This window comes from Suncus etruscus, chromosome 9 (genome assembly GCF_024139225.1).
Source record: "Suncus etruscus isolate mSunEtr1 chromosome 9, mSunEtr1.pri.cur, whole genome shotgun sequence".
NCBI classification, from domain to species: Eukaryota; Metazoa; Chordata; class Mammalia; order Eulipotyphla; family Soricidae; genus Suncus; species Suncus etruscus.
This window is the reverse complement of record NC_064856.1, coordinates 57,637,676-57,656,000: the sequence shown is the minus strand read 5'-3', so window position 1 is coordinate 57,656,000 and position 18,325 is coordinate 57,637,676. Positions and strand designations below refer to the sequence as shown.

The 18,325-nt window shown below is 43.2% G+C and overlaps 1 protein-coding gene and 1 non-coding gene across 3 annotated transcripts in view; one reads left to right on the top strand and one right to left on the bottom strand.

The window, feature by feature from the left end:
- Positions 1-18,325, bottom strand: part of TUB (TUB bipartite transcription factor) — a 97,911-nt gene that overhangs the window by 34,459 nt on the left and 45,127 nt on the right. The gene's annotated exons all lie outside the window — the stretch shown is intronic.
- Positions 15,072-15,173, top strand: LOC126019893 (U6 spliceosomal RNA). The gene has a single exon (XR_007499504.1). It is a non-coding gene; the product is annotated as a U6 spliceosomal RNA (small nuclear RNA).

The following is an 18,325-nucleotide window of genomic DNA, read 5'->3' as shown; positions in this document are numbered from 1 at the left end:
GTACAGTGGATAGTACTTTTGTCTTCTATGTGAGCAATCAGTGTTCAATCCCCAGCATCCCATATGGTACCCCAAGTCCTGCCAGAAGTGGTATCTGAGTTCAGAGCCAGGAGTAACCCCTGAACACTGGGGGGTGTGGCCACCAAAAAAAACAAAAACAAACAAAAAGAAGTTAGACTGTTGATTGCCTAGATACAAAATTAGAAAGGAAAAAATTTAATATGAAAATAATGGTTGGTTGTTCTGATAATGAATGAGAGGGACCAAACCCATTAGATGCTAGAATATATTATAAAGCTAAGACAGCTGGAACAGTGGGATGATGGGCATGAATGGCACATAAAATGTCAATGAAATAAAATAAGGAACCCAGAAATAGACCCCATCACTCTATAAAAACTTCAACTGAAATCTTAATCAGCAAAAAATATGTAAGTAAGAAAATGAGAGTGCAGAACTATGATGACAAAGGTGTATGGTAAAGTATATATGTGTCTATCTGGGAAAAGGAAAGGAAATGAGCTGATTTTCAGTTGAAGTAACTGTTCATGCTCCAGTGAGTTATTTATGTATAGGAAGTGTCAAATAAAGCTTGAACAGTTCCACACCATACCAATGAGCAGGGAATGAAGAGATTCTAATCATGTCTTCTTCCTGTGGAGTGATCTTGGCTAGGTCTTTCCCTTCTCAGCCTCCACCCAGCATTCCAAAGATACAGAATTAATGCAGAGGACCTCCCTGGCCCTTTCAGACCCAATTTCCTGGTATTGCACAGGCTAGGAATCAATCCCCATTTCTCATTTCTACAGAAGGACAAGGTGGGTGAATAGAAAGACACTCAGATCATTCCTTTTTTACACTGTTTAGTGAACCTATAAACCAACTCTGCTACCTCAGTTGTGAAGCTGACCTTCAATTCTGCATTGCTACTCACCAGGGACCCGGAGAGGGATCCAATGTGATGCCAGCCTATAAGCTCAAGGCAGTGGGGAATACAGACACCACAAACACTGGATTCAGCACAATCAGAGATGAGGTGCAGAGATCTGGGGGCACAAGGGCATTGGAGCTTGGTTAGGGCTGATGGCCAGGCAGAGCTCTGCAGCTCACCTCTGAGGACACTTGAGGTGGGGGGAAAGATGAATAAAGGTAGAGATAGAGAGGAAACAACACAAGTAGCAGAAGAATTCCTATCGGGGCCATATTAAGTATTTGATTTTAAATTGTGTGTTTTGTGTGTGTGTGTGTGTGTGTGTGTGTGTGTGTGTGTGTGTGTGTGTGTGTGTGTGTAGGGAGTCAAAGTAGTGTTGGGCCACATTCATCTACTCTTAGGGGCAGTCTTTCCTTAGGAGGTCACTAAACCTGAAAAAATCCCAGGAATACATAACCAAGGTCAGATACAGGCCAGGCAAGTATCTAAATCAATCCCTTACTAGCTCGCTAGCCCTGATCTTGAATATCTCTATGGCAGAAACTCAGATTTGTTGGGCTCAGAAAAAGACTTGTTCCTGCTTGAGAGGAAGATCTCAGCAGCCTTTAGATAGAATTTGGTCAAGTAGTCAAGTAAGAGAAAAATAGCAAGCTCTTCAGCAGCCTGGCCCATGACTGACTATAGACAGGGACTAGAAAGGAAAGATACAGCCTTTACAGAGGCTTGTAAGGCCAGTAGGCCAAGACTATGAATTCTGACTCTGACATAATTCACTAGTGGTGTGATCAGCAGCCAATAAGCAGCCCATATGTCTATCTGTCCCTTCATGTCCCAGTGCCAGACCCCAGGATTTTGTGAGCTAGATATAGTACTTTCTGGCCCTCGTCTAGACATTCTAAGTCTTAAGTCTTATTTTTCTCATTTGCAAACTCTTGGAACTAGTTCTTTGAATGTCAAGTGATGAAATGGTTGAATAAGTAAAAGCCTTTAAGTGAGTCCCTGAGTAATTGCTCTGGAAGTGCCAAGGATGGAACAGTGGCATGTTTGAGGTGGGTACAAAAATGGTCAGGGGCCCCTCAGGGGGCCTGTGTGAGGAGAGGGGTGGTGAGAAGAGGCAAGGAAATTTGAGTCCAGAGGCTTGGAGAGTCATGAGGCTGGGGGGGAGAGGTGACAGACGGTTCCAGGAAAGGTGTAGACTGAGGGGCAGATGGATCTAAGAGCAGAAGAGTGTGTGTGTATGTCTGTGAATTTTATGTGTGCCCAAATGTCTAAAAATGAGCATGTGTCTTCTCTCTCTCTCTTTCTCTCTCTCTTTCTCTCTCTTTCTCTCTCTCTCTCTATATATATATGTGTGTGTGTGTGTCTCTGTGTGTTTGTATAGCTGGATCTATATGTTCAGTGTGAATGTCTGTATTTCTGCATGTGTGTGTGTGACTGTGCACAAACCAGAAGAACAGATGCTCCCTATTGTCAGAGTCTTCCCAGTTCTACCACCTGCAATATTCCCAGTCCCCAAGTCATGGAAGACCTGGATCTCATCAGAAGCTCAGTAATTGTTAAGGACAGTCAGCTAGACCAAATATTTTCTAGATACACAATCACAATGGAAGCCAACACCTTTGAACCCCATCTTTTCCAAATGCCACACTTAAAACTCTGCTCATCTTTGTTGCAGTCCTCCAGGGATTCAACATTATTCTTCCCACTTTACAGATATGGAAGGGTTTCAAAAGTTGAAACAGCTTGTGATAATTCAGAGGGCTCCAGGAATGGGTGTAAGCCAGGCTGAAGTTGACAAACTGTTCTTTCAACAATGGTCCAAGAGGCCCAAGAGTCAGAAGCTGTGCTCACCTGCCTCCCCATGTGCTCAATAAACAGCAACTTAGAAAATCCCAAAACATTATTGGTGACAGTGGGTTATTATATGTATGAGCTGGGAAAGCAGGACCAGGTGAACACCAGAATTTGGGGTGAAGCCACTAACAAAGGTCTCAGAAGTCTTCAGCTGAAAGAATGGGGTGCAAATCAGAAAGGGGGAGTGGAGCCGGCTACTGTGAGGTTTGGCAAGCATGTACACACATATCTGGAGGAAGATCTGGCCATGGCTGCTGTTGGAATCCAAGTTGAAGCAGGTCTAGATAGGATCCAAGAAGCAAAATACAGATTGGAGTGCCCAACTGGCAAGGATCTAAGCCAATGCAGGTGGCTCCATAACCCTTCCAACCACTTTGTCAATTTTTCTCAGGAGACCCAAACACCAGCTTTGCCTTTGGAAGAAAAACTCACATACTTTGTGGCCATCAGGTCTAATACATGTCCAGCCCTGCATAGTGGCTGCCAGAGGAAATCCCTTTCATGAGTTAGTTCCATCAATTCTATCAGGGGCCAGGGAGATGGTGGGTAAATCAGTAAGAGACAGTGGGTAAGGCACTTGCTTTGCATGTGGCAGACTTGGGTTCCAATTCTGGCAAATCATGTGGTACCCCAAGCACTGCCAGGAATGTGAGTGTAAAGCCAGTAAAAACTCCTGAGCATTGCTAGGTGTGGCCTCAACACTAAAACAAACAAATAAACAAACAAAACATCCTGGTTGTTTAGCCAATAGCTCTTCATCTACTTTCTGCCCACACAGAAACCAGGCTCACTCCCCTCCTCTGTCCACAGGAAGAAAGGCATCCTGCCCTGTGTCATGTTAACTCAGCTGTGTGAGGGAACCATTAGAGGATCCCAAATCCCCAATAGGTTCTAAAAGGGCCTCAGGACACCTACTAGGCCAGCCTGTCAGAGGAAAAGACTTGAAGTCACTTGGAGAAATTTGCCACAGGGCACAATTCTGAGTGTGAGTGAGCTGTGGAAACCTATTTCCCACCCTGGGCACCAGCTGGGTAGGGTTTGTGCTATCTAGGTACCAATGTAGGGCTCCACTCAACACTGGAAGCAAGATATCACCACACCACTTTATAAAGAAGGAAACTAAGGCTCAAGAACTGGCCAATGTCACCCAAAGTGGACGACATCACTCTGGAGAAGGTTGGTACTAAAATGATGGAGTGCTGGTAGCAACACTGAGTGCAACTGGAGGGTGTTTTATTTTTCTTGAAGATTTCCAAGGGAAAAACTAAGCATATTTTTTTTCTGAAAGGGGAGCAACAGATCAAATAAGTTTGAAAATTTCTGCTCTAACCAGCCTTTCTCCCCATCTCTGGAGGCCCTCATGATATCCCAGAAAGGCCAGAGCTAAAAAAATTGCATAAACAAGTCTATGGCATGAGACTGACCCCTTGTCCAACTAGTAGGTTAAATGGGGGGTCACAGAAAAGAAGACAGGTGTAAAGGGGGTCACGATGGGATAGGGGTTGAGAAATGCTGCTGCTAGGGCTTCTTGTGCTCTATCTTCCAGATATCTTCTAGCAAGCCCTAGAGGTCAGGTAAAGTTAGGAGCTATGGTAAAAATCCCATTTGGTTCTAGGTCTGGTCAGAACACATGCTATTCTTCCATGGAAACACCTACAGATACAATCAATCCTGCTCTAAGTTTTATAAGAGGCCCAAGGCCACTGCCAGCATCTGTGGAACACCTGACTTATCCATTCTAACCCTTTCTAATACTGTTGTGAGGGAAGTCCCTGCTGCCCAGAAGAGGAAGCTAAGACTTAAAAAAGCAAGCCTATAGTGCCAGGAACAGACCAGGCATTAGAACCTAAAGTCCACACTTCCTTGCCAACCATTTTTCAATTGTCTCATTGCCATTGAGGTCTTAGGAAACTGGCCATGTCCCCTATCCTCTGCTGATTCCCTTCCCACTCTAAAGCCCAGCCTCATGCACAGAGGCCAAGAATGAGTCACAGGAAACAGCTCAAACCCTGAAGGGCTGCAGAGCCCAGGACATCTCCCTGCTATCCTGGACACCTGTATGCTTCATACTCAGCCTGAAGTGCACCCTCTAGATTTGTGTTTGGTACACAGGAGACTGCCCAAATTCAGGACTGAGCTGGAAGACTGCGTGCTGCCTAGCCACTGCCAATTCTCCTTCAAAAGGTTGTGTCCTGCTGGAACCTACTGCCATCACACTTTGGCCTGGACCCTGAACTCCCTCACCCAACCTCTCCCAACACATTCTGCTTCAACATGGAGAGTTCCTCTTACCCGGACTCCAATATCCACCTGCTTGCACAAACTGGCTTCCTTCTACCCAGAATGCCCTTGTACGACATCCATGTAACATGTCTCAGTTTGCTGAGTGTTTTGAGATGTTTTTCTCTCCTACATCTCAGTATTCCTCTAAGTATCAGAGTTGTTGGCTGGGAAGCCCAGTGGGTACCATATCCCTGAGGCTGGTAGATTGCTGAGGACCAAGAACATCCACAAAGGCAGTATTTTCCTGATTTCCCTTTCCCTATAGAACAGGGTATGGACCATCAGGCTCTCAAGTGCTTCAGAAGTCAGTTAGCTTCCCAGTCTTTCTTGTCCCTCACACTGAAACTATTGAATGGCCTCCACCTGACCATGTGGCTGAGTGGGAATAATCCAAACCAAACAAACTCACTTTAAACCAATCCAAAGATATGAGCCCTAACCCGGAGGGACCCCTCTGTATGATGCATGTCACGGCAAGTGGATTCAATATTTCTAGAGAACCATCGAGTAATATATGATAAGAACCATAAAATTGCTCATGCCCTTTGACCTAGTAATTCCACTTGGGCAATGCTTCCCAGTAAAATACTCAGAAAGTAATTTGTACAGAGATATTATCCAGAGCAGTGATATTTATAATAGTGAGAAATTGGAGAAAGCCCAGAGGTTCAGCACTTGGAAACGAACGGAGCAAACTGGGTCGAGGGAAGGGGTGGGCGCTCTGGAGTGGGGCGGTAGGTGTGGTCCTGGGAGGGATGCCAGAAGGGAAATAAACCATCTTCTACTTCACTGCCTGATTGTTCACCTGGTACTTCAGGGAACCTTTGTGTTGATTCAGTTAAGGCAGTAACCTTTGCGTTAATTAGAAGGGCTTTAAAGGTCATTTTAAATTAAGTGGAGTCTTTATTATAAAACCAAAATACTAAAATGTTGGAAAGGATGGGGCTGGGAGATGGCTTTTTAAAGGGCTGGAGCATATGCTTCTCCATCGTCCCCTAAACCCTAAGTGCCACTGCATGTAGCCCAAAGACTAACAAAATGTGTGAATGGAGTTTCTTCCATCTACAAAAGCTCATCACCATCGAAGAACATGCCCACCTTCTCGGAAATCCCCTCTACCTGGGGATACTGAGCAAAGTTGATATAGCCCCAGGCCTGCATGTGAGGCCCAGATACTGTGAGGTGAGATTCCTTTTCATCCAAATCAGCCTTCTCCTTCCTGTGTTTTCTGCCATCATCCCCACACCCAGATCACACCACCTTGTACAACATTCTCTCTTTCCTGGGCCTAAAGAACATGTTGGGACTTTCCCTCACATGAGATTTCAGAAGGCCATAAAACCATTAAGAAACTGAGTGTTCGGGGCCGGGTAGGTGGCGCTGGAGGTAAGGTGTCTGCCTTGCAAGCGCTAGCCAAGGAAGGACCGCGGTTCGATCCCCCGGCGTCCCATATGGTCCCCCCAAGCCAGGGGCGATTTCTGAGCACATAGCCAGGAGTAACCCCTGAGCGTCAAACGGGTGTGACCCAAAAACCAAAAAAAAAAAAAAAAAAAAAAAGAAACTGAGTGTTCAGAACATATCAAAGCTTCCCCAACCTTAAGGAGGATGGGCCCAGGCTTGGCATCCCCAGAGTAAAGGACTTTTTAGCCAGGTTATAGCTGTTCCTCCAAATCACACTTTAGAAAACAGATTTCTGGGCTGGGAAAGTGGTGGCACAGTTGCTTCTCACTTTCGGCCGTTGGATTCCCAACACCATATGCCCCCTATATCAGCACTACTAGGTAGAGCCCTGTAGGCCTCCAAACACTGTACCCCAGAGAATGAGCACTAAACATTGCTGCAAGTTACCCTCACCCCTGCCACTCACCAAGAATACTGCAGTGCCTTTACATAAAACAAACAAACAAAAAGCCCCAAAACTGAAATCAAAATCCTGGACTTTCTTCTAGAATCCATGGGAGTGAGGTCATAGAGTATAAGTTTGCTTTCTTAGGGGTTTGTTGTTTGTTTATATTTTGATTTGGGGGGAGCACTCCCAACTTCGATCAGGACTTACTCCTTGATCTGCACTCAGGGATCACTTCTTCCAGGGCTAGGGGACCATATGTGGTGCAAACCTTGGTCAACTACATTCAAGAGAAGTGCTTCAAGTGCTATACTAGCTCTCTGGCCCCAAACTGTGTATTGTTAAAAATTTCCTGTAAGTTGCAAGAGGGCAATACTATTGGTGCCTGAGAAGTCATGGGCCAGCAAGCCCTTCACTGATGTCAAAAGCCAGCTTGCAGTCAGTACTGCAAGAAACCACAGTCCCTTACATGCACATGCCCTTCCCAGAAATGTTGACTCATGACTTTGGTGAGGACCATCTACAGACCTCTGAGAGGCCTTGAGAGGCAGTGGGGTCCCGCCCCACCTGGCCCATACTTACGGAGTCATCTTATAAAGCTGCGTCCTCCTCTCAAACAGCGACCCTCCCCAGGCCCAGGGCCATACCCAAGCCCCGGGCACGGCCTGGGCAGACTCGGGCTCACCGCCCCCCGGCTCCACGACACTCTTCAGCTTCACATTGGCACTGGAGTCCCCCAGCCTGTTGTCAGGAAACATGGAGAGTCATCATCCCCGGGGCCTGGAAGTCATCCCGGGGGCCTGGGGCAGTTTCTTAGCAGGGAGCTAGAAGAAGATCACCTGCACTTTGAACCTTCCCCATGCTTTTCCCATAGGAGCATAAGAGCTGGGGGCCCCTGGCACCTCTCCAGCACTCTCTGAGTGCCAGTGTGATTGGTTGTAGGGGATCTGGATCTCTGGATCTGGGGTTACTGACTCCCTTCTAATTAAAAAAAAAAGCTCAACTTTGCTAGAACGTTCTGTAGGAAGGGCATCAGGCATAAAGAGGCATGATCACTGGTCCCTCTAAGGGACCCTCCTCTTTTGCTTCCTCACCACAGAAGCCCCCACCCTCAGCAGAGGCCCTGCCCTAAATAGAAGAGTAATTCTAGCTGATGGGGGCTGCAAGTCTAAAGCCCCCAGAAGAACATGTGGGCTCCCAGCTTGGGTCCTCTCCTTTATCACCCCTAGACTCGCCTCTGGTTTACCAAAGGTACCTAGTTGTTGAGGGTCTGAGGAGAACTGTCAGGGAAGCTTAGTAGGGCCAAGGCTAAAGTTTCAGACACATCTCAGAGGCCCTGTGGAGGGAAGTTCTGTGGGTTCTACTCTTTTTCACAGAGGATCTACAGTACTGGCAAAAATCGCAGAGCAGAGTGGCAGGTCAGGAAGGCTACAGTGCCACCTCATAGCCAATCTCACACCACTCAGCCCTGGAAACAGTGGCAAAGAACCAAAATCACATAGAACCCACAGGGGTGCTGATGACAGAGGCTGAGGACCTGTCACCCAGAGAGAGGAGCATGTGACATGCCAGGGACATTGGACATGGTCCCCTGCATTGCAGAGCCTGGACCAGGGATAACCACATCCATCCCACACAGGGAATGTGAAACTGTGGGATCTTGCCTGCTTCTCTATGGTGTCTCCATACACTCCAGGCCGGCCTGTGTCTGTGTGGGAGAGGCTTGAACTCAGTGTGTTCAGATGGCTGCCAAAATAAATGCAAAGGGTCTAGGTGTGGCTGGATAGAGATTGGATTTCCATAGGTCCCCCTGACACTTCATCTCATGTAACCTTCTCAGACAGAGACTCTAAAGCAATTAGCCAAAGGTCACACAGCAAGTTGGTAGCAGAGCTAAGAGTGAAGCTGGAACAGAGGCCCCATGTAGCATATGAAAAAGTTTCCATAAGATGATTCTTGGAATTGTATTTAAAAGTGTTTCCTTAGGATTGTTCTGTGACTTTTGCCCCACCTAACCCTTCCAGGTGGGGCGCTGTGGAGTTGGCAATAAATAGCTTGAGGGACAGGAGTGAGAGGTCCTTCTGTGAAAAGCTGCTGGCTGCAGGAGGATTCTCTGGCTCTCCTTGCCCGATCTTTTAAACCCTATCGTTCTTGTCTGTGTGGATTATTACTTGCTGCGGATAAATATTACCAAGGTCTTCCCCCGAAAGGGGACAAGGGGATGGGAAGTAATTTCTCATTCTGGGGACTGTTCTTGGATTCACAAATACCCAGCCAAGATAACGGCGAAGATATCTTGCAGCCCCACAACTCTTAACTTATGGCCTTTAGCTCCTCACCAAAGGCATCTCTCCATGGCTCTGAACTCCTCCAACCTCCTGTCTACTCTCTGACTCTCATACATGGAGGTATCTGGGACCTCAACTCTCCATTCTAGAAATGGGGCCAAAACAAGCAGCTAAGTTCCGAGTCCTACAAGGATGCAATCTGTGATACTTCTTATTCTATGTCCATCCAGATGGCCTTTCCACTCCATAGTTCCAACCTACACACATCCAAATCACCATCCTAAGAGCTCCCCAATTTTCAAATGGCTCCAGATACCTCTAATCTCCTCCCCAGGTTCCACCCTAAACTATCCCATTCCAGACTTGTTCTGCCTTCTGTATTTTGTGACAACGTGATTAGCATCATCATTCACTGTATCAACACCCGAGAATCCCAGAGGCCACTTGAACTGTCTCTGCCCCATCTAGCTTTGTGGATCTGAACTGCATGTGCATCTCTAAGCCCATTCTCCTCTACCCTCTGATGCCTCTGGACTTGGCCTCCTAAATCCCTGACCTGCCAGTCTCCTTTCAGTTCTGCCCTTGCTGAGCACATCATATTTTTTCAAGGTAAATTGAGCACTGACTTCCTGAGCACAATCTCATCCATGCAAACAGAGATGCTCCGAAGGAATCTCACTCCAGGGGCCAAAACCCAGAGCTTCTTCTGGGCTTCCTGCTGATCTCCTTCCCTCTACCTTGGTTTCACTTCAGCTTTCATTCCAACAGCCTGTGAGTCTCCCTGCAGATCTCTCACTCTCAGCATAGTTCACCTCTTGCCTCTGTACACACCCTTTTTTTTTTTCCAAATGTGTCTCCTGTCATGTCCTGCCTTACCATCCTCCAGCTCCTGGGTCCTGCCCAGATCTACTCTTTATATGCAACAGATCTGTGGGTGCTGCACACTAAAAGCTCTTGGAGGCACAAACTCCTTTAGCGGAGTCAGTTTCCTTGTCCTACCTCTCTCTTCCAGTTGGACCAGGTAACTTTTCTCTGTCTCATACTCCCCAGGAAGGGTGAGGCTCTGACCTCTGAGCTCTGAATGCCATGTCTTCCCCTCACACTTGTAAATCTCTGGTGTTCAGTGCAGATAGGGGGCTTCATGTAATGAATGGGTTCTCCATGTAAGCTCCAAAGCCTAGGAACAGAAAAAGGCCTTCCTAGTGGCATGCCACTGCTTATCTGGAAATCTGACAAGCTGATCCTAGTATTTCTTCAAGTTAGTAAAAACTATTGAGTATCCCACATTGATTTTCAACAATTGGTTCTCTAAAAGCTGTATCCATAGATACAAGGCTTATTATTTTAGGTGTTACTAATATAAAGGAAATATGGCACATAATTGACAGGTAAAAATTCCACATAGTCAGTTCATTGTCCCCCAAAATCAATATGCTCATTGATTTTCTCCTTGATAAGGAGCCAGTTTCCAGTTGCAATGACAAATGAGTACAGTTACAACTTGAATGTTGGTTGAAATTTTCATTTAGCAAATCAGATGAAAATGAAATAATAAAGACCTGTCAGAACTTGACACATTCACCAGTGATGGAAGTGAGCTTTTGGCTGAATTGGTTCATTTCTTGAATCCTAGGAGACTATTTCCTCAATAATTTGGGCTATTCACAATTGTAGGAGCTACAGACAGAAATAAAATTTAATCTGTGTTAGTGACACTTTTCTTCCCTAACACATTCTGAGTCTACACAATCAACAAAACAATAAATCAAGTCTTAATGTGCGGAATAAGCTGATTTCAATGGAATAAACACTCCCCTCATAGATGCCTTTGTGAGAGGATGTTAAGACTGGGCACAGACATGCTGCTGCACCCTAGAATCACGTGGCCATGGCATCTGTACAGCCACCACCAGTCATTTCAAAGCACAGCCAGATCAAAAAGATGTGGAAAAAATATACAAGTGGGGAGCTAGGAGATCCCTCAAAGGGCTAGAACATGTGCTTTGCATGCAGGAGCCAAGCATTCAATCCTCACACTGCATGGTCGCCCTCCTCCACACACCTCCTACACCAGGCAGGCCTCCTCCTGAAAAAATCTACATTTTAAAAGAGTTGAATTTTGAATATTTATAAGATTTGTTATTACAATTTTTCTACTTTAAATTTCACATAGAGTTTAGTCATTAAGAATAGTTGTGTTTATGGGGCCGGAGAGATAGCATGGAGGTAAGGCGTTTGCCTCTCATGCAGGAGGTCATCGGTTCGAATCCCGGCGTCCCATATATGGTCCTCCCGTGCCTGCCAGGAGCAATTTCTGAGCCTGGAGCCAGGAATAACCCCTGAGCACTGCCGGGTGTGACCCAAAAACCACAAAAAAAAAAAAAAAAAAAAAAAAAAAAAAAAAAAAAAAAAAAAGAATAGTTGTGTTTTTCGGTGGGTTTACAGAATATTCCCTTATTGTGCAACTGGTTCCTGTGAGTTAATTAGAGCTAGCTCAGGTGACCCTGAATATGACTCCACCATAACCCTACCCCAACAATAGCAATAAGAGGGGGGAATGTTCTGGAGTCTACACTGTGAGCTGCCTGAGCTGGAATGCACTTCCTTCCTTCCCCTGTGGGAGTCTCAATTTTTTTCACCAGGAGCAGGAATGAACACACTCTGATCTAGTCCCTTTTCAACAAGTTTGTGGCCTCTGAACCATGCCAGCATTTACTTTAAACCCCCACACAGCTCTCCTTTCAAACCACATCACCAAGAACATGCCAGCCTTGTCTGTGTTACCCAGACAAGCATGCACTGTCTCAGACACTGCACATAGACACAGTCTGTACCTCTAACTATGTTGCTTCCATAGCTATCAGCCACTACACAAATCATGTCACAGAGATTCCAGGATTAGGAAGGAATGGGACAAAGACTAAAGATGCCCCCATGTGTTTCTAGAAACTTCATCTAACCCCTGCATCAGTGGACTTCCAAACGGGTCTTACCTGGAATGCCAGGTTCACGTTCTCCTAGATTGGGGTAGGGATCGGAAAGCAAAAGGGACAGTGCCCTGTGAGAGAGACAGGAAGATCAATAGGCAAGCCAGGGCTCATGGTTGTAGGCTCCCAAGCAGCTCTCAGAATTCTGGGTGCATCCCTTGCCCAGCTGAGACTAGAAAAGACATGCTCTGTCCTTGGCTGTCCCAACCCTCAGCTCCATCTGAGGGCCAGGCCTGGTGCAGTCCTGTGCAATTCTACCCCTATCAGCAGCAAAGGCAAACCCAGTGTAGAGCTTCTGATCTAGTTCCTAAAATTATCAGAGCCCTGCTGCCAGGGTTAGAATTGGCCTCTGGGACTGCTGCACTGTCTTAGAGCAGAGAAGCCTTCCATGGCCCTTTTGCCAAAAGAAAAAAAAATGTTTTCAGGTGACACAGAATGGGCATCTGGGGCCAGGTCCCACTTGTCTGGGTCCTGCCTCAACTTGTGACCTGGTCCTTAAAGATGCCTTTAGCATCTACAGGCTCAGTGACAGAGTTGCATCCTGCCCCACTTCATTCAAACACACCCAAGTAATTATTTCCTTTATAACAGGGACCTCTCAGTTAAAATATCCTACTTACAAATATCACAGACAAAATATATAAGAAATGTCTCAGGCATATATAAAAGCATCCTGATAAAATTTTGATAACACTAAAAAAAAATTTTTTTTTGTTTTTTTGGGTCACACCCAGCGGCACTTAGGGGTTACTCCTGGCTCTGTGCTCAGAAGTCACTCCTGGCAGGCTTCGAAGACCATATGGGATGCCGGGATTTGAATCACAGTCCATCCTGAAGAGGCTATGTGCAAGGCAAATACCCTAGTGCTGTGCTATCTCTCTGGCCCAACACTACAAACTTTTGAAAAGACAAACACCTTCATAAAAGGAGTTGTAGTTTTTGCTCCTATATAGTACTGTCATCTTATCAAATGAGTTTAAACATTTGATGCCATCTTAATGGCAAATGCTGCAGAATATGTTTTGCTACTGAACAAATTTATTATAATGTGGGACTGGCTTGGGAATGGCCAAACAGATCAATTCAATGGAGAAATTGAATTATGTTGCAGAGAAATATTTCTCAAAAGCCATGAGAAAGATGGCCTTGCAAAACACTGAAGAAAGGTTAATCCTATTTGAGGCGCCAAGGATGGGGAAAGCTATATCTTTGCTTCTTATTAAATGTAAAACAAGCAACAGATGGATAAGGATTTAATGTAGCTGAGAAAACATAAGGGGCTGGGAGATAGCTCAAAGGGATGAAGACAAACTGTATGAGGGACCCAGAGTTCCTCATACATTGATCCTGGTACTGCAAAGTCCACTGAGCACTGCTTAGAGTGATCCCAATACTAGGCCAGGAATAGCATCCAATCAATGCCAGATGCAAAAAGAAAAGAAAACATGAAAACTACTAGTTGAAAATGTTAGAGCATATTTCTTAATCACGAATAGAGAGGGAGTTGAGGAAGTTTTCTAAGCATGTTTCCAAGACCAGAAGCCATCGAGATTTCATTAGGTTAAAAATAACAGTCTTCTCTATGGCAAGAGGCACTGAAATTGAAATGAGTGCAAAGTTGGCAAATGTGCATAAGGGAGGCGTTTCATAGCTTGTTGGGGAAAGTGCTGACAGTCTTTTGAGAAGGAAATATGATAATATGAATGTATCAAAGATATTTAAAGACATTCATTCTTTAAAACCGTTAATTCCACTTCTCTGAAGTCATTCTGAGAAAGCAATTGGATGATCATATGCATAACATGGTCATCATTGAGAATTTAGAAATTATTATAATAACCTACATAGGGAAATGATGATCAATTTCAGCCCATAAAAGGAACAATTATATAACTATTAACAATAATACTCATCTAATAATATTAAATGATATGAGAAAATCTGCTCCATAAAAAAGTTAAAGCCTATCAAACAACTTTGTTAAAATAAAGGATACCTACATAGATACACATGTGAGTATTTTTTCAGATAATATATAATAGCTTTTTTTCTGTAATGGTATTTAAAGTAGATTTAAATTCCATTTCTTTCAAATAATAAACTATGAACAGTAATATTGCAAAACAACCTGATCGTTAGCAATGCTCACAACTCCACTCCAAACCACAAGGCTCCCCTAATGGTTTTCCATGAAAGCATGATAGAAACCAGTGGAACATTCTCTTCTTCCTCATCTCTACTGAAGCTTTTCATTTGTCACATAGCATTTCCTAGAAGAACAATAGTGGGAAGTTCATTAAAAAATGCTTCCCTCCCTCAAAGGCACAACTGCTGTTGGTGAAATAAGTAAAACTTAAATAGCTGATGAAGGCACAAAAAGGAAAAACTAAAAGATGGACAAAAAAGAAAAAAGCAGAGCATGTATTTAACAATCTTATAGCTGAACAGGGCTTATTAATTAAGAGGACAGATTTCACAGATAGGCAAAAAAAACCATACAGCACTACACCTGATGGTTTTGTTCTTTGCAAAATGTTTTCACTTACTCATTCCCCTTTTCCTTCAGAAGGAACTAGAGGCTGCCACACACAAGTAAACGTTTTTAGAAAATGTGCAAATGAAAACTCAATAAAATTATCCATAATATCAGGCATTCCATATTTTGCAGGAAGGTTAAATCCAAAAGATAGAAAATAACAGGTTCTTGGGGCTGGAGCGGTGGCACAGTGGTAGGGAGTTTGCTCTGCAAGCGGCTAACCTAGGACAGATCACGTTTCGATCCCCCGGCGTCCCAAGCCAGGAGCAATTTCTGAGTGCATAGTCAGGAGTAACCCCTGACCATTACTGGGTGTGCCCCCCAAAACAAACAAACAAAAATCAGTGCTTGCTTCAGCAGCACATACTAAAATTGGAACAATACAGAGAAGATTAGCATGGCCCTTGCGCAAGATGACACACAAATTCATGAAGCGTTCCATATTAAAAAATAAAACAGAAGAAAGAAAAAGAAAGAAAGGAAGGAAGGAAGGAAGGAAGGAAGGAAGGAAGGAAGGAAGGAAGGAAGGAAGGAAGGAAGGAAGGAAGGAAGGAAGGAAGGAAGGGAGGGAGGGAGGGAGGGAGGGAGGGAGGGAGAGAGGGAGGGAGGAAGGGAGGAAGGAAGGAAGGAAGGAAGGAAGGAAGGAAGGAAGGAAGGAAGGAAGGAAGGAAGGAAGGAAGGAAGGAAGGAAGGAAGGAAGAAGGAAGAAGGAAGGAAGGAAGGAAGAAGGAAAGAAGGAAAGAAAGAAAGAAGAAAGAAAGAAAGAAAGAAAGAAAGAAAGAAAGAAAAGAAAGAAAGAAAGAAAGAAAGAGAAAGAGAAAGAAAGAAAGAAAGAAAGAAAGAAAGAAAGAAGAAAGAAAGAAAGAAAGAAAGAAAGAAAGAAAGAAAGAAAGAAAGAAAGAAAGAAAGAAAGAAAGAAAGAAAGAAAAACAGTTTCTAAAAACAGGAGTAGAACAAGGTGGACTCATGCCTCTTATGGGAGTGCATTGACGGGAACATTCTGGAAAACCTAGGCAGCATCTACCAGAGCAAAGCATAAAATCAATATTTAGAAATTGGAGTAACAGTACAGCGGGTAGGGTGCTTGCTTTGCATGTGGCCAACCTTAGTTACATCCCCAGCACCCTATATGATTCCCTGAGTACTGCCAGGAATAATCCCTAAGTACTATCAGATGTGGCTCCAAATAAAACAAAATAAACACAACTGTTCTATGCCTGGTTATATTGCTCACAGAAATACATTCACATTTGCATCAAAAGACATATATGGGAATGTTCATATTAGCACTGTTCATGATTACAAAATACATTATATGTCCCAATACTCATTCATGATAGAAGAGATATAAAAACTGTGCTATGGTCATGTGACTAAACATTATACAGCAACAATAATTGAACTATGATAAAAACTGTATACTAACACAGATGAATCTCCAAATAAGGCATTAAACAAAACAAGCCAACTCAAAGAGGAGATAATGAATTATTCCATTTATATAAATGTCAAGCATAGGCATAATTATGATGTTCCAAGTCAGGATAAGTGCTGGGGGAGGGAGGAAAGTTACAAGAAAGTAAATTATAAGAAATGTCCAAGGTGTGAGTGCTATTTTATCTTTGGTCCTATTTAATTAACATGGCTATGTTATGCTGTGAAAACTCATTAGAAGGTATGCTCTTCAAATGTATTCATATTTAAGTATACTATATGTGTATGTGTATGCTTCAAAAAGTTAAAAATAGAAATAAATCAAAATGTTGATAAGTATTACTTCTGGCTGCTATGTGTAATCTTATTTCTTGTCCTTACATTATGCACATTATGTCAAAGTTTCTACATCTCTGGAACAATGGAAATGTTATTTGACAATTAGTGTTAACATCACATATGAGTGAAAGCACAGCTCTAAAAGCTATTAACCAGAATGTGGAAACAACCCAAATGTCCAAGAATAGATGACTGGGTAAACTATGGTATATATACACAATGGAGGACTACCCTTCTGTAAGAAAAGATAAAGTCATGCAATTTACTGATACATGGAGGGATCTAGAACATATCATGCTGAGGAAAGTCAGTCAGAGCGAGAGAGACTGACACAGAATAATCTCTCATATGCGGGATATAAAGAAACTTAATGGTGAAATAATGAATACCTAAAGACAAATGAAACAAAGAACATAAGAACTGGTATTCAGTAAGAAACAAGCTTCTTGAGAAGGCAGGAGGATGGCAGTGGGAGTAGGAAAAACCTATGATGGAGGTAAGTGTTCAGCCAAGAGGAGGAGATGGTGCTGAAAGGTGGTCAAGATAGATAGATAGATAGATAGATAGATAGATAGATAGATAGATAGATAGATAGATAGATAGATAGATAGATAGATAGATAGATAGATAGATAGATAGATAGATAGACAGACATACAGATATATAAAACCATCTTAACAACAGTACTGTAAACCATAGTGCCTCTTGTAGAAGGAGACTGGTGGAAGGCAAATAGTGGGGGGTTGGTAGAGGGAAGTGGATACTCATGAAGAGATTAGCGTTGAAAGGATTTTATGCCATACCCACTACTATACTATCTCTCTGGCCCCCGATAATGTATGTTTTAAGCACAAAGTATGACATATAAAAAGGTCACAATGATAATGCTTGTGAAAAATACCATATGTTAATTATTACTATATTTAATTGCATGTCATATTTATATCATATATAATTATATCACATTACATTAATATATTTTAATTCAGAGAGTACAAAAGTACAAATTATGGATAGTCTGATATTCTGATGATTTTTTAAAGAAGTAAATTTGATTGGTGTTAGAACATTGTAAGCTTGAAACTTAATAATGAATGATTTTGTAACTATAATTCATGATCATTAAAAAGAAAGAATTATCAAAACATCAAAGAAATACATCTTTGTTTATCATAGTCCCCTTTTGAAGAGACTAAACCAAAAACATTCAATAGAGGTGAAATGTACAGATCTTTAAAAACTTGCCTCACACTTACATGAATAGGTGGCCTCGGGCAATTAATTCATCTCCCTTTGTCTCCCTTACTTCATTTACAAAGTGAAAATGATAATAGTACCCTTTCATGGGATGGTTGTGACTATGAAATGAGTTCATATGTTTAAATAGATACTGTAGTTTGCAGTGTGTTGGCGATTATAATACATTCAAGGAAAATTGATTGAGTTTTCACTCTAGATGCTCCATATATATGACAAAACAACAAAAACAGACATGGCCTCTGACTTCATGGAACGCAGAACTAAATAAGAGCAAAATAGATGGCTTTTAAAATGATGGGCAAATAGGTCCTTTCAAGCAGAACTCTACTGTATGGTTAACATCTAATCAGCAAAGCCTTTCATCACCTACTGTTCAAACCCTTTTTTAGAACAGAAACTTCCTGGAACACATCAGGCTTCTTATGCAAGAGAGGAGTCAGTTCAGAAGTCTCAAGCTCAGCCATCTCAAGACCCTTCTCAGGTTCAGGCTGACAGGTTTCATTCGTTCTGTGCACCTCCACTGAGCAGCTGTTTTGTGTCTGCCCACCATTATAGGTACAGAGACAA